Source organism: Scyliorhinus torazame, chromosome 27, assembly GCF_047496885.1.
Source record: "Scyliorhinus torazame isolate Kashiwa2021f chromosome 27, sScyTor2.1, whole genome shotgun sequence".
NCBI classification, from domain to species: domain Eukaryota; kingdom Metazoa; phylum Chordata; class Chondrichthyes; order Carcharhiniformes; family Scyliorhinidae; genus Scyliorhinus; species Scyliorhinus torazame.
In genome coordinates, this window is record NC_092733.1 from 20,500,104 (window position 1) to 20,515,883 (window position 15,780).

The following is a 15,780-nucleotide window of genomic DNA, read 5'->3' on the forward strand; positions in this document are numbered from 1 at the left end:
AATGTGTCTGCGTTCACTCTCTAGTCGGGTAATGTGTCTGCGTTCACTCTCTAGTCGGGTAATGTGTCTGCGTTCACTCTCTAGTCGGGTAATGTGTCTGCATTCACTCTCTAGTCGGGTAAAGTGTCTGCGTTCACTCTCTAGTCGGGTAATGTGTCTGCGTTCACTCTCTAGTCGGGTAATGTGTCTGCGTTCACTCTCTAGTCGGGTAATGTGTCTGCATTCACTCTCTAGTCGGGTAAAGTGTCTGCGTTCACTCTCTAGTCGGGCAATGTGTCTGCGTTCACTCTCTAGTCCGGTAATGTGTCTGCGTTCACTCTCTATTCGGGTAATGTGTCTGCGTTCACTCTCTAGTCGGGTAATGTGTCTGCGTTCACTCTCTAATCGGGTAATGTGTCTGCGTTCACTCTCTAGTCGGGTAAAGTGTCTGCGTTCACTCTCTAGTTGGGTAATGTGTCTGCGTTCACTCTCTAGTCGGTTAAAGTGTCTGCGTTCACTCTCTAGTCGGGTAATGTGTCTGCGTTCACTCTCTAGTCGGGTAATGTGTCTGCGTTCACTCTCTAGTCGGGTAATGTGTCTGCATTCACTCTCTAGTCGGGTAAAGTGTCTGCGTTCACTCTCTAGTCGGGTAATGTGTCTGCGTTCACTCTCTAGTCGGGTAATGTGTCTGCGTTCACTCTCTAGTCGGGTAAAGTGTCTGCGTTCACTCTCTAGTCGGGTAATGTGTCTGCGTTCACTCTCTAGTCGGGTAATGTGTCTGCGTTCACTCTCTAGTCGGGTAAAGTGTCTGCGTTCACTCTCTAGTCGGGTAATGTGTCTGCGTTCACTCTCTAGTCGGGTAATGTGTCTGCGTTCACTCTCTAGTCGGGTAATGTGTCTGCGAGCTCGCTCTCTAGTCAGGTAATGTGTCTGCGTTCACTCTCTAGTCGGGTAATGTCTGCATTCACTCTCTAGTCGGGTAATGTGTCTGCGTTCACTCTCTAGTCGGGTAATGTGTCTGCGTTCACTCTCTAGTCGGGTAATGTGTCTGCGTTCATTCTCTAGTCGGGTAATGTGTCTGCGTTCACTCTCTAGTCGGGTAATGTGTCTGCGTTCACTCTCTAGTCGGGTAATGTGTCTGCGTTCACTCTCTAATCGGGTAATGTGTCTGCGTTCACTCTCTAGTCGGGTAATGTGTCTGCGTTCACTCTCTAGTCGGGTAAAGTGTCTGCGTTCACTCTCTAGTCGGGTAATGTGTCTGCGTTCACTCTCTAATCGGGTAATGTGTCTGCGTTCACTCTCTAGTCGGGTAATGTGTCTGCGTTCACTCTCTAGTCGGGTAATGTGTCTGCGTTCACTCTCTAGTCGGGTAATGTGTCTGCGTTCACTCTCTAGTCGGGTAAAGTGTCTGCGTTCACTCTCTAGTCGGGTAATGTGTCTGCATTCACTCTCCAGTCGGGTAAAGTGTCTGCGTTCACTCTCTAGTCGTGTAAAGTGTCGGAAGTTCACTCTCTAGTCGGGTAATGTGTCTGCGTTCACTCTCTAGTCGGGTAAAGTGTCTGCATTCACTCTCCAGTCGGGTAAAGTGTCTGCGTTCACTCTCTAGTCGGGTAATGTGTCTGCGTTCACTCTCTAGTCGGGTAATGTGTCTGCGTTCACTCTCTAGTCGGGTAATGTGTCTGCATTCACTCTCCAGTCGGGTAAAGTGTCTGCATTCACTCTCTAGTCGGGTAATGTGTCTGCGTTCACTCTCTAGTCGGGTAAAGTGTCTGCGTTCACTCTCTAGTCGGGTAATGTGTCTGCATTCACTCTCCAGTCGGGTAAAGTGTCTGCGTTCACTCTCTAGTCGGGTAAAGTGTCTGCGTTCACTCTCTAGTCGGGTAATGTGTCTGCGTTCACTCTCCAGTCGGGTAATGTGTCTGCGTTCACTCTCCAGTCGGGTAATGTGTCTGCGTGCTCTCTCTCTAGTCGGGTAATGTGTCTGCGTTCACTCTCTAGTCGGGTAATGTGTCTGCGTTCACTCTCTAATCGGGTAATGTGTCTGCGTTCACTCTCTAGTCGGGTAATGTGTCTGCGTTCACTCTCTAGTCGGGTAAAGTGTCTGCGTTCACTCTCTAGTCGGGTAATGTGTCTGCATTCACTCTCCAGTCGGGTAAAGTGTCTGCGTTCACTCTCTAGTCGGGTAAAGTGTCGGAAGTTCACTCTCTAGTCGGGTAATGTGTCTGCGTTCACTCTCTAGTCGGGTAAAGTGTCTGCATTCACTCTCCAGTCGGGTAAAGTGTCTGCGTTCACTCTCTAGTCGGGTAATGTGTCTGCGTTCACTCTCTAGTCGGGTAATGTGTCTGCGTTCACTCTCTAGTCGGGTAATGTGTCTGCATTCACTCTCCAGTCGGGTAAAGTGTCTGCATTCACTCTCTAGTCGGGTAATGTGTCTGCGTTCACTCTCTAGTCGGGTAAAGTGTCTGCGTTCACTCTCTAGTCGGGTAATGTGTCTGCATTCACTCTCCAGTCGGGTAAAGTGTCTGCGTTCACTCTCTAGTCGGGTAAAGTGTCTGCGTTCACTCTCTAGTCGGGTAATGTGTCTGCGTTCACTCTCCAGTCGGTTAATGTGTCTGCGTTCACTCTCCAGTCGGGTAATGTGTCTGCGTGCTCTCTCTCTAGTCGGGTAATGTGTCTGCGTTCACTCTCTAGTCGGGTAATGTGTCTGCGTTCACTCTCTAGTCGGGTAAAGTGTCTGCGTTCACTCTCTAGTCGGGTAATGTGTCTGCATTCACTCTCCAGTCGGGTAAAGTGTCTGCGTTCACTCTCTAGTCGTGTAAAGTGTCGGAAGTTCACTCTCTAGTCGGGTAATGTGTCTGCGTTCACTCTCTAGTCGGGTAAAGTGTCTGCATTCACTCTCCAGTCGGGTAAAGTGTCTGCGTTCACTCTCTAGTCGGGTAATGTGTCTGCGTTCACTCTCTAGTCGGGTAATGTGTCTGCGTTCACTCTCTAGTCGGGTAATGTGTCTGCATTCACTCTCCAGTCGGGTAAAGTGTCTGCATTCACTCTCTAGTCGGGTAATGTGTCTGCGTTCACTCTCTAGTCGGGTAAAGTGTCTGCGTTCACTCTCTAGTCGGGTAATGTGTCTGCATTCACTCTCCAGTCGGGTAAAGTGTCTGCGTTCACTCTCTAGTCGGGTAAAGTGTCTGCGTTCACTCTCTCGTCGGGTAATGTGTCTGCGTTCACTCTCCAGTCGGGTAATGTGTCTGCGTTCACTCTCCAGTCGGGTAATGTGTCTGCGTGCTCTCTCTCTAGTCGGGTAATGTGTCTGCGTTCACTCTCTAGTCGGGTAATGTGTCTGCGTTCACTCTCTAATCGGGTAATGTGTCTGCGTTCACTCTCTAGTCGGGTAATGTGTCTGCGTTCACTCTCTAGTCGGGTAAAGTGTCTGCGTTCACTCTCTAGTCGGGTAATGTGTCTGCATTCACTCTCCAGTCGGGTAAAGTGTCTGCGTTCACTCTCTAGTCGGGTAAAGTGTCGGAAGTTCACTCTCTAGTCAGGTAATGTGTCTGCGTTCACTCTCTAGTCGGGTAATGTGTCTGCGTTCACTCTCTAGTCGGGTAATGTGTCTGCGTTCACTCTCTAGTCGGGTAATGTGTCTGCATTCACTCTCCAGTCGGGTAAAGTGTCTGCATTCACTCTCTAGTCGGGTAATGTGTCTGCGTTCACTCTCTAGTCGGGTAAAGTGTCTGCGTTCACTCTCTAGTCGGGTAATGTGTCTGCATTCACTCTCCAGTCGGGTAAAGTGTCTGCGTTCACTCTCTAGTCGGGTAAAGTGTCTGCGTTCACTCTCTAGTCGGGTAATGTGTCTGCGTTCACTCTCCAGTCGGGTAATGTGTCTGCGTTCACTCTCCAGTCGGGTAATGTGTCTGCGTTCACTCTCTAGTCGGGTAATGTGTCTGCGTTCACTCTCTAGTCTGGTAATGTGTCTGCGAGCTCGCTCTCTAGTCAGGTAATGTGTCTGCGTTCACTCTCTAGTCGGGTAATGTGTCTGCGTTCACTCTCTAGTCGGGTAATGTGTCTGCGTTCACTCTCTTGTCGGGTAATGTGTCTGCGTTCACTCTCTAGTCGGGTAATGTGTCTGCGTTCACTCTCTAGTCGGGTAATGTGTCTGCATTCACTCTCTAGTCGGGTAAAGTGTCTGCGTTCACTCTCTAGTCGGGCAATGTGTCTGCGTTCACTCTCTAGTCCGGTAATGTGTCTGCGTTCACTCTCTATTCGGGTAATGTGTCTGCGTTCACTCTCTAGTCGGGTAATGTGTCTGCGTTCACTCTCTAATCGGGTAATGTGTCTGCGTTCACTCTCTAGTCGGGTAAAGTGTCTGCGTTCACTCTCTAGTTGGGTAATGTGTCTGCGTTCACTCTCTAGTCGGTTAAAGTGTCTGCGTTCACTCTCTAGTCGGGTAATGTGTCTGCGTTCACTCTCTAGTCGGGTAATGTGTCTGCGTTCACTCTCTAGTCGGGTAATGTGTCTGCATTCACTCTCTAGTCGGGTAAAGTGTCTGCGTTCACTCTCTAGTCGGGTAATGTGTCTGCGTTCACTCTCTAGTCGGGTAATGTGTCTGCGTTCACTCTCTAGTCGGGTAAAGTGTCTGCGTTCACTCTCTAGTCGGGTAATGTGTCTGCGTTCACTCTCTAGTCGGGTAATGTGTCTGCGTTCACTCTCTAGTCGGGTAAAGTGTCTGCGTTCACTCTCTAGTCGGGTAATGTGTCTGCGTTCACTCTCTAGTCGGGTAATGTGTCTGCGTTCACTCTCTAGTCGGGTAATGTGTCTGCGAGCTCGCTCTCTAGTCAGGTAATGTGTCTGCGTTCACTCTCTAGTCGGGTAATGTCTGCATTCACTCTCTAGTCGGGTAATGTGTCTGCGTTCACTCTCTAGTCGGGTAATGTGTCTGCGTTCACTCTCTAGTCGGGTAATGTGTCTGCGTTCATTCTCTAGTCGGGTAATGTGTCTGCGTTCACTCTCTAGTCGGGTAATGTGTCTGCGTTCACTCTCTAGTCGGGTAATGTGTCTGCGTTCACTCTCTAATCGGGTAATGTGTCTGCGTTCACTCTCTAGTCGGGTAATGTGTCTGCGTTCACTCTCTAGTCGGGTAAAGTGTCTGCGTTCACTCTCTAGTCGGGTAATGTGTCTGCGTTCACTCTCTAATCGGGTAATGTGTCTGCGTTCACTCTCTAGTCGGGTAATGTGTCTGCGTTCACTCTCTAGTCGGGTAATGTGTCTGCGTTCACTCTCTAGTCGGGTAATGTGTCTGCGTTCACTCTCTAGTCGGGTAAAGTGTCTGCGTTCACTCTCTAGTCGGGTAATGTGTCTGCATTCACTCTCCAGTCGGGTAAAGTGTCTGCGTTCACTCTCTAGTCGTGTAAAGTGTCGGAAGTTCACTCTCTAGTCGGGTAATGTGTCTGCGTTCACTCTCTAGTCGGGTAAAGTGTCTGCATTCACTCTCCAGTCGGGTAAAGTGTCTGCGTTCACTCTCTAGTCGGGTAATGTGTCTGCGTTCACTCTCTAGTCGGGTAATGTGTCTGCGTTCACTCTCTAGTCGGGTAATGTGTCTGCATTCACTCTCCAGTCGGGTAAAGTGTCTGCATTCACTCTCTAGTCGGGTAATGTGTCTGCGTTCACTCTCTAGTCGGGTAAAGTGTCTGCGTTCACTCTCTAGTCGGGTAATGTGTCTGCGTTCTCTCTCTCTAGTCGGGTAATGTGTCTGCGTTCACTCTCTAGTCGGGTAATGTGTCTGCATTCACTCTCCAGTCGGGTAAAGTGTCTGCGTTCACTCTCTAGTCGGGTAAAGTGTCTGCGTTCACTCTCTAGTCGGGTAATGTGTCTGCGTTCACTCTCCAGTCGGGTAATGTGTCTGCGTTCACTCTCCAGTCGGGTAATGTGTCTGCGTGCTCTCTCTCTAGTCGGGTAATGTGTCTGCGTTCACTCTCTAGTCGGGTAATGTGTCTGCGTTCACTCTCTAATCGGGTAATGTGTCTGCGTTCACTCTCTAGTCGGGTAATGTGTCTGCGTTCACTCTCTAGTCGGGTAAAGTGTCTGCGTTCACTCTCTAGTCGGGTAATGTGTCTGCATTCACTCTCCAGTCGGGTAAAGTGTCTGCGTTCACTCTCTAGTCGGGTAAAGTGTCGGAAGTTCACTCTCTAGTCGGGTAATGTGTCTGCGTTCACTCTCTAGTCGGGTAAAGTGTCTGCATTCACTCTCCAGTCGGGTAAAGTGTCTGCGTTCACTCTCTAGTCGGGTAATGTGTCTGCGTTCACTCTCTAGTCGGGTAATGTGTCTGCGTTCACTCTCTAGTCGGGTAATGTGTCTGCATTCACTCTCCAGTCGGGTAAAGTGTCTGCATTCACTCTCTAGTCGGGTAATGTGTCTGCGTTCACTCTCTAGTCGGGTAAAGTGTCTGCGTTCACTCTCTAGTCGGGTAATGTGTCTGCATTCACTCTCCAGTCGGGTAAAGTGTCTGCGTTCACTCTCTAGTCGGGTAAAGTGTCTGCGTTCACTCTCTAGTCGGGTAATGTGTCTGCGTTCACTCTCCAGTCGGTTAATGTGTCTGCGTTCACTCTCCAGTCGGGTAATGTGTCTGCGTGCTCTCTCTCTAGTCGGGTAATGTGTCTGCGTTCACTCTCTAGTCGGGTAATGTGTCTGCGTTCACTCTCTAGTCGGGTAAAGTGTCTGCGTTCACTCTCTAGTCGGGTAATGTGTCTGCATTCACTCTCCAGTCGGGTAAAGTGTCTGCGTTCACTCTCTAGTCGTGTAAAGTGTCGGAAGTTCACTCTCTAGTCGGGTAATGTGTCTGCGTTCACTCTCTAGTCGGGTAAAGTGTCTGCATTCACTCTCCAGTCGGGTAAAGTGTCTGCGTTCACTCTCTAGTCGGGTAATGTGTCTGCGTTCACTCTCTAGTCGGGTAATGTGTCTGCGTTCACTCTCTAGTCGGGTAATGTGTCTGCATTCACTCTCCAGTCGGGTAAAGTGTCTGCATTCACTCTCTAGTCGGGTAATGTGTCTGCGTTCACTCTCTAGTCGGGTAAAGTGTCTGCGTTCACTCTCTAGTCGGGTAATGTGTCTGCATTCACTCTCCAGTCGGGTAAAGTGTCTGCGTTCACTCTCTAGTCGGGTAAAGTGTCTGCGTTCACTCTCTCGTCGGGTAATGTGTCTGCGTTCACTCTCCAGTCGGGTAATGTGTCTGCGTTCACTCTCCAGTCGGGTAATGTGTCTGCGTGCTCTCTCTCTAGTCGGGTAATGTGTCTGCGTTCACTCTCTAGTCGGGTAATGTGTCTGCGTTCACTCTCTAATCGGGTAATGTGTCTGCGTTCACTCTCTAGTCGGGTAATGTGTCTGCGTTCACTCTCTAGTCGGGTAAAGTGTCTGCGTTCACTCTCTAGTCGGGTAATGTGTCTGCATTCACTCTCCAGTCGGGTAAAGTGTCTGCGTTCACTCTCTAGTCGGGTAAAGTGTCGGAAGTTCACTCTCTAGTCAGGTAATGTGTCTGCGTTCACTCTCTAGTCGGGTAATGTGTCTGCGTTCACTCTCTAGTCGGGTAATGTGTCTGCGTTCACTCTCTAGTCGGGTAATGTGTCTGCATTCACTCTCCAGTCGGGTAAAGTGTCTGCATTCACTCTCTAGTCGGGTAATGTGTCTGCGTTCACTCTCTAGTCGGGTAAAGTGTCTGCGTTCACTCTCTAGTCGGGTAATGTGTCTGCATTCACTCTCCAGTCGGGTAAAGTGTCTGCGTTCACTCTCTAGTCGGGTAAAGTGTCTGCGTTCACTCTCTAGTCGGGTAATGTGTCTGCGTTCACTCTCCAGTCGGGTAATGTGTCTGCGTTCACTCTCCAGTCGGGTAATGTGTCTGCGTTCACTCTCTAGTCGGGTAATGTGTCTGCGTTCACTCTCTAGTCTGGTAATGTGTCTGCGAGCTCGCTCTCTAGTCAGGTAATGTGTCTGCGTTCACTCTCTAGTCGGGTAATGTGTCTGCGTTCACTCTCTAGTCGGGTAATGTGTCTGCGTTCACTCTCTTGTCGGGTAATGTGTCTGCGTTCACTCTCTAGTCTGGTAATGTGTCTGCGAGCTCGCTCTCTAGTCAGGTAATGTGTCTGCGTTCACTCTCTAGTCGTGTAATGTGTCTGCGTTCACTCTCTTGTCGGGTAATGTGTCTGCGTTCACTCTCTAGTCGGGTAAAGTGTCTGCGTTCACTCTCTAGTCGGGCAATGTGTCTGCGTTCACTCTCTAGTCCGGTAATGTGTCTGCGTTCACTCTCTATTCGGGTAATGTGTCTGCGTTCACTCTCTAGTCGGGTAATGTGTCTGCGTTCACTCTCTAGTCGGGTAATGTGTCTGCGTTCACTCTCTAGTCGGGTAATGTGTCTGCGTTCACTCTATAATCGGGTAATGTGTCTGCGTTCACTCTCTAGTCGGGTAATGTGTCTGCGTTCACTCTCTAGTCGGGTAATGTGTCTGCGTTCACTCTCTAGTCGGGTAATGTGTCTGCATTCACTCTCTAGTCGGGTAAAGTGTCTGCGTTCACTCTCTAGTCGGGTAATGTGTCTGCGTTCACTCTCTAGTCGGGTAATGTGTCTGCGTTCACTCTCTAGTCGGGTAATGTGTCTGCATTCACTCTCTAGTCGGGTAAAGTGTCTGCGTTCACTCTCTAGTCGGGCAATGTGTCTGCGTTCACTCTCTAGTCCGGTAATGTGTCTGCGTTCACTCTCTATTCGGGTAATGTGTCTGCGTTCACTCTCTAGTCGGGTAATGTGTCTGCGTTCACTCTCTAATCGGGTAATGTGTCTGCGTTCACTCTCTAGTCGGGTAAAGTGTCTGCGTTCACTCTCTAGTTGGGTAATGTGTCTGCGTTCACTCTCTAGTCGGGTAAAGTGTCTGCGTTCACTCTCTAGTCGGGTAATGTGTCTGCGTTCACTCTCTAGTCGGGTAATGTGTCTGCGTTCACTCTCTAGTCGGGTAATGTGTCTGCATTCACTCTCTAGTCGGGTAAAGTGTCTGCGTTCACTCTCTAGTCGGGTAATGTGTCTGCGTTCACTCTCTAGTCGGGTAATGTGTCTGCGTTCACTCTCTAGTCGGGTAAAGTGTCTGCGTTCACTCTCTAGTCGGGTAATGTGTCTGCGTTCACTCTCTAGTCGGGTAATGTGTCTGCGTTCACTCTCTAGTCGGGTAAAGTGTCTGCGTTCACTCTCTAGTCGGGTAATGTGTCTGCGTTCACTCTCTAGTCGGGTAATGTGTCTGCGTTCACTCTCTAGTCGGGTAATGTGTCTGCGAGCTCGCTCTCTAGTCAGGTAATGTGTCTGCGTTCACTCTCTAGTCGGGTAATGTCTGCATTCACTCTCTAGTCGGGTAATGTGTCTGCGTTCACTCTCTAGTCGGGTAATGTGTCTGCGTTCACTCTCTAGTCGGGTAATGTGTCTGCGTTCATTCTCTAATCGGGTAATGTGTCTGCGTTCACTCTCTAGTCGGGTAAAGTGTCTGCGTTCACTCTCTAGTCGGGTAATGTGTCTGCGTTCACTCTCTAATCGGGTAATGTGTCTGCGTTCACTCTCTAGTCGGGTAATGTGTCTGCGTTCACTCTCTAGTCGGGTAATGTGTCTGCGTTCACTCTCTAGTCGGGTAATGTGTCTGCGTTCACTCTCTAGTCGGGTAATGTGTCTGCGTTCACTCTCTAGTCGGGTAAAGTGTCTGCGTTCACTCTCTAGTCGGGTAATGTGTCTGCATTCACTCTCCAGTCGGGTAAAGTGTCTGCGTTCACTCTCTAGTCGTGTAAAGTGTCGGAAGTTCACTCTCTAGTCGGGTAATGTGTCTGCGTTCACTCTCTAGTCGGGTAAAGTGTCTGCATTCACTCTCCAGTCGGGTAAAGTGTCTGCGTTCACTCTCTAGTCGGGTAATGTGTCTGCGTTCACTCTCTAGTCGGGTAATGTGTCTGCGTTCACTCTCTAGTCGGGTAATGTGTCTGCATTCACTCTCCAGTCGGGTAAAGTGTCTGCGTTCACTCTCTAGTCGGGTAATGTGTCTGCATTCACTCTCCAGTCGGGTAAAGTGTCTGCGTTCACTCTCTAGTCGGGTAAAGTGTCTGCGTTCACTCTCTAGTCGGGTAATGTGTCTGCGTTCACTCTCCAGTCGGATAATGTGTCTGCGTTCACTCTCCAGTCGGGTAATGTGTCTGCGTGCTCTCTCTCTAGTCGGGTAATGTGTCTGCGTTCACTCTCTAGTCGGGTAATGTGTCTGCGTTCACTCTCTAATCGGGTAATGTGTCTGCGTTCACTCTCTAGTCGGGTAATGTGTCTGCGTTCACTCTCTAGTCGGGTAAAGTGTCTGCGTTCACTCTCTAGTCGGGTAATGTGTCTGCATTCACTCTCCAGTCGGGTAAAGTGTCTGCGTTCACTCTCTAGTCGGGTAAAGTGTCGGAAGTTCACTCTCTAGTCGGGTAATGTGTCTGCGTTCACTCTCTAGTCGGGTAAAGTGTCTGCATTCACTCTCCAGTCGGGTAAAGTTTCTGCGTTCACTCTCTAGTCGGGTAATGTGTCTGCGTTCACTCTCTAGTCGGGTAATGTGTCTGCGTTCACTCTCTAGTCGGGTAATGTGTCTGCATTCACTCTCCAGTCGGGTAAAGTGTCTGCATTCACTCTCTAGTCGGGTAATGTGTCTGCGTTCACTCTCTAGTCGGGTAAAGTGTCTGCGTTCACTCTCTAGTCGGGTAATGTGTCTGCATTCACTCTCCAGTCGGGTAAAGTGTCTGCGTTCACTCTCTAGTCGGGTAAAGTGTCTGCGTTCACTCTCTAGTCGGGTAATGTGTCTGCGTTCACTCTCCAGTCGGGTAATGTGTCTGCGTTCACTCTCCAGTCGGGTAATGTGTCTGCGTGCTCTCTCTCTAGTCGGGTAATGTGTCTGCGTTCACTCTCTAGTCGGGTAATGTGTCTGCGTTCACTCTCTAGTCGGGTAAAGTGTCTGCGTTCACTCTCTAGTCGGGTAATGTGTCTGCATTCACTCTCCAGTCGGGTAAAGTGTCTGCGTTCACTCTCTAGTCGTGTAAAGTGTCGGAAGTTCACTCTCTAGTCGGGTAATGTGTCTGCGTTCACTCTCTAGTCGGGTAAAGTGTCTGCATTCACTCTCCAGTCGGGTAAAGTGTCTGCGTTCACTCTCTAGTCGGGTAATGTGTCTGCGTTCACTCTCTAGTCGGGTAATGTGTCTGCGTTCACTCTCTAGTCGGGTAATGTGTCTGCATTCACTCTCCAGTCGGGTAAAGTGTCTGCATTCACTCTCTAGTCGGGTAATGTGTCTGCGTTCACTCTCTAGTCGGGTAAAGTGTCTGCGTTCACTCTCTAGTCGGGTAATGTGTCTGCATTCACTCTCCAGTCGGGTAAAGTGTCTGCGTTCACTCTCTAGTCGGGTAAAGTGTCTGCGTTCACTCTCTCGTCGGGTAATGTGTCTGCGTTCACTCTCCAGTCGGGTAATGTGTCTGCGTTCACTCTCCAGTCGGGTAATGTGTCTGCGTGCTCTCTCTCTAGTCGGGTAATGTGTCTGCGTTCACTCTCTAGTCGGGTAATGTGTCTGCGTTCACTCTCTAATCGGGTAATGTGTCTGCGTTCACTCTCTAGTCGGGTAATGTGTCTGCGTTCACTCTCTAGTCGGGTAAAGTGTCTGCGTTCACTCTCTAGTCGGGTAATGTGTCTGCATTCACTCTCCAGTCGGGTAAAGTGTCTGCGTTCACTCTCTAGTCGGGTAAAGTGTCGGAAGTTCACTCTCTAGTCGGGTAATGTGTCTGCGTTCACTCTCTAGTCGGGTAAAGTGTCTGCATTCACTCTCCAGTCGGGTAAAGTGTCTGCGTTCACTCTCTAGTCGGGTAATGTGTCTGCGTTCACTCTCTAGTCGGGTAATGTGTCTGCGTTCACTCTCTAGTCGGGTAATGTGTCTGCATTCACTCTCCAGTCGGGTAAAGTGTCTGCATTCACTCTCTAGTCGGGTAATGTGTCTGCGTTCACTCTCTAGTCGGGTAAAGTGTCTGCGTTCACTCTCTAGTCGGGTAATGTGTCTGCATTCACTCTCCAGTCGGGTAAAGTGTCTGCGTTCACTCTCTAGTCGGGTAAAGTGTCTGCGTTCACTCTCTAGTCGGGTAATGTGTCTGCGTTCACTCTCCAGTCGGGTAATGTGTCTGCGTTCACTCTCCAGTCGGGTAATGTGTCTGCGTTCACTCTCCAGTCGGGTAATGTGTCTGCGTTCACTCTCTAGTCGGGTAATGTGTCTGCGTTCACTCTCTAGTCTGGTAATGTGTCTGCGAGCTCGCTCTCTAGTCAGGTAATGTGTCTGCGTTCACTCTCTAGTCGGGTAATGTGTCTGCGTTCACTCTCTAGTCGGGTAATGTGTCTGCGTTCACTCTCTTGTCGGGTAATGTGTCTGCGTTCACTCTCTAGTCTGGTAATGTGTCTGCGAGCTCGCTCTCTAGTCAGGTAATGTGTCTGCGTTCACTCTCTAGTCGTGTAATGTCTGCATTCACTCTCTAGTCGGTTAATGTGTCTGCGTTCACTCTCTAGTCGGGTAATGTGTCTGCGTTCACTCTCTAGTTGGGTCACGGTAGCATGGTGGTTAGCACAATTGCTTCACAGCTCCAGGGTCCCAGGTTCGATTCCGGCTTGGGTCACTGTCTGTGCAGAGTCTGCACATCCTCCCCGTGTGTGCGTGGGTTTCCTCCGGGTGCTCCGGTTTCCTCCCACAGTCCAAAGATGTGCAGGTTAGGTGGATTGGCCATGATAAATTGCCCTTAGTGTCCAAAATTGCCCTTAGTGTTGGGTGGGGTTACTGGGTTATGGGGATAGGGTGGAGGTGTTGACCGTGGGTGTGGTGCTCTTTCCAAGAGCCGGTGCAGACTCGATGGGCCGAATGGCCTCCTTCTGCACTGTAAATTCTATGATAAAGTGTCTGCGTTCACTCTCTAGTCGGGTAAAGTGTCTGCGTTCACTCTCTAGTCGGGTAATGTGTCTGCGTTCACTCTCTAGTCGGGTAATGTGTCTGCGTTCACTCTCTTGCCGGGTACTGTGTCTGCGTTCACTCTCTAGTTGGACAATGTGTCTGCGTTCACTCTCCAGCCGGGTAATTTGTTTGCGTTCACTCTCTAGTCGGGTAATGTGTCTGCGTTCACTCTCCAGTCGGGTAAAGTGTCTGCGTTCACTCTCCAGTCGGGTAATGTGTCTGCGTTCACTCTCCAGTCGGGTAATGTGTCTGCATTCACTCTCTAGTCGTGTAAGGAGTCTGCGTTCACTCTCTAGTCGGGTAATGTGTCTGCGTTCACTCTCAAGCCGGGTAATGTGTCTGCGTTCACTCTCTAGTCGGGTAATGTGACTGCGAGCTCGCTCTCTAGTCAGGTAATGTGTCTGCGTTCACTCTCTAGTCGGGTAATGTGTCTGCGTTCACTCTCTAGTCGGGTAATGTGTCTGCGTTCACTCTCTAGCCGGGTAATGTGTCTGCGTTCACTCTCTAGTCGGGTAATGTGTCTGCGTTCACTCTCTTGTCGGGTAATGTGTCTGCGTTCACTCTCTAGTCTGGTAATGTGTCTGCGAGCTCGCTCTCTAGTCAGGTAATGTGTCTGCGTTCACTCTCTAGTCGGGTAATGTCTGCATTCACTCTCTAGTCGGGTAATGTGTCTGCGTTCACTCTCTAGTCGGGTAATGTGTCTGCGTTCACTCTCTAGTTGGATCACGGTAGCATGGTGGTTAGCACAATTGCTTCACAGCTCCAGGGTCCCTGGTTCGATTCCGGCTTGGGTCACTGTCTGTGCAGAGTCTGCACATCCTCCCCGTGTGTGCGTGGGTTTCCTCCGGGTGCTCCGGTTTCCTCCCACAGTCCAAAGATGTGCAGGTTAGGTGGATTGGCCATGATAAATTGCCCTTAGTGTCCAAAATTGCCCTTAGTGTTGGGTGGGGTTACTGGGTTATGGGGATAGGGTGGAGGTGTTGACCGTGGGTGTCGTGCTCTTTCCAAGAGCCGGTGCAGACTCGATGGCCGAATGGCCTCCTTCTGCACTGTAAATTCTATGATAAAGTGTCTGCGTTCACTCTCTAGTCGGGTAAAGTGTCTGCGTTCACTCTCTGGTCGGGTAATGTGTCTGCGTTCACTCTCTAGGCGGGTAATGTGTCTGCGTTCACTCTCTAGTCGGGTAATGTGTCCGCGTTCACTCTCTAGTCGGGTAATGTGTCTGCATTCACTCTCTAGTCGGGTAAAGTGTCTGCGTTCACTCTCTAGTCGGGTAATGTGTCTGCGTTCACTCTCTAGTCGGGTAATGTGTCTGCGTTCACTCTCTAGTCGGGTAAAGTGTCTGCGTTCACTCTCTAGTTGGGTAATGTGTCTGCGTTCACTCTCTAGTCGGGTAATGTGCCTGCATTCACTCTCTAGTCGGGTAAAGTGTCTGCGTTCACTCTCTAGTCGGGTAATGTGTCTGCGTTCACTCTCTAGTCGGGTAATGTGTCTGCGTTCACTCTCTATTCGGGTAATGTGTCTGCGTTCACTCTCTAGTCGGGTAATGTGTCTGCGTTCACTCTCTAGTCGGGTAAAGTGTCTGCGTTCACTCTCTAGTCGGGTGATGTGTCTGCGTTTACTCTCTAGCCGGGTGATGTGTCTGCGTTCACTCTCTAGTCAGGTAATGTGTCTGCGTTCACTCTCCAGTCGGGTAAAGTGTCTGCATTCACTCTCTAGTCGGGTAATGTGTCTGCGTTCACTCTCTAGTCGGGTAATGTGTCTGCGTTCACTCTCTAGTCGGGTAATGTGTCTGCGTTCACTCTCCAGTCGGGTAATGTGTCTGCGTTCACTCTCTAGTCGGGTAAAGTGTCAGCGTTCACTCTCTAGTCGGGTAATGTGTCTGCGTTCACTCTCTAGTCGGGTAATGTGTCTGCGTTCACTCTCTAGTCGGGTAATGTGTCTGCGTTCACTCTCCAGTCGGGTAATGTGTCTGCGTTCACTCTCTAGTCGGGTAAAGTGTCTGCGTTCACTCTCTAGTCGGGTAATGTGTCTGCGTTCACTCTCCAGTCGGGTAATGTGTCTGCGTGCTCTCTCTCTAGTCGGGTAATGTGTCTGCGTTCACTCTCTAGTCAGGTAATGTGTCTGCGTTCACTCTCTAGTCTGGTAATGTGTCTGCGAGCTCGCTCTCTAATCAGGTAATGTGTCTGCGTTCACTCTCTAGTCGGGTAATGTGTCTGCGTTCACTCTCTAGTCTGGTAATGTGTCTGCGAGCTCGCTCTCTAGTCAGGTAATGTGTCTGCGTTCACTCTCTAGTCGGGTAATGTCTGCATTCACTCTCTAGTCGGGTAATGTGTCTGCGTTCACTCTCTAGTCGGGTAATGTCTGCATTCACTCTCTAGTCTGGTAATGTGTCTGCGTTCACTCTCTAGTTGGGTAATGTGTCTGCGTTCACTCTCCAGTCGGGTAATGTGTCTGCGTTCACTCTCTAGTCGGGTAATGTGTCTGCGTTCACTCTCTAGTCGGGTAATGTGTCCGCGTTCACTCTCTAGTCGGGTAATGTGTCTGCGTTCACTCTCTAGTCGGGTAATGTGTCTGCGTTCACTCTCTAGTCGGGTAATGTGTCTGCGTTCACTCTCTAATCGGGTAATGTGTCTGCGTTCACTCTCCAGTCGGGTAATGTGTCTGCGTTCACTCTCTAGTCGGGTAATGTGTCTGCGTTCACTCTCTTGCCGGGTACTGTGTCTGCGTTCACTCTCTAGTTGGACAATGTGTCTGCGTTCACTCTCCAGCCGGGTAATTTGTTTGCGTTCACTCTCTA

The 15,780-nt window shown here is 50.0% G+C and overlaps 1 protein-coding gene across 4 annotated transcripts in view; it reads left to right on the top strand.

Moving 5' to 3' along the window:
• dock6 (dedicator of cytokinesis 6) overlaps positions 1–15,780 on the top strand; it is a 241,117-nt gene that overhangs the window by 209,263 nt on the left and 16,074 nt on the right. The window lies entirely within an intron of this gene.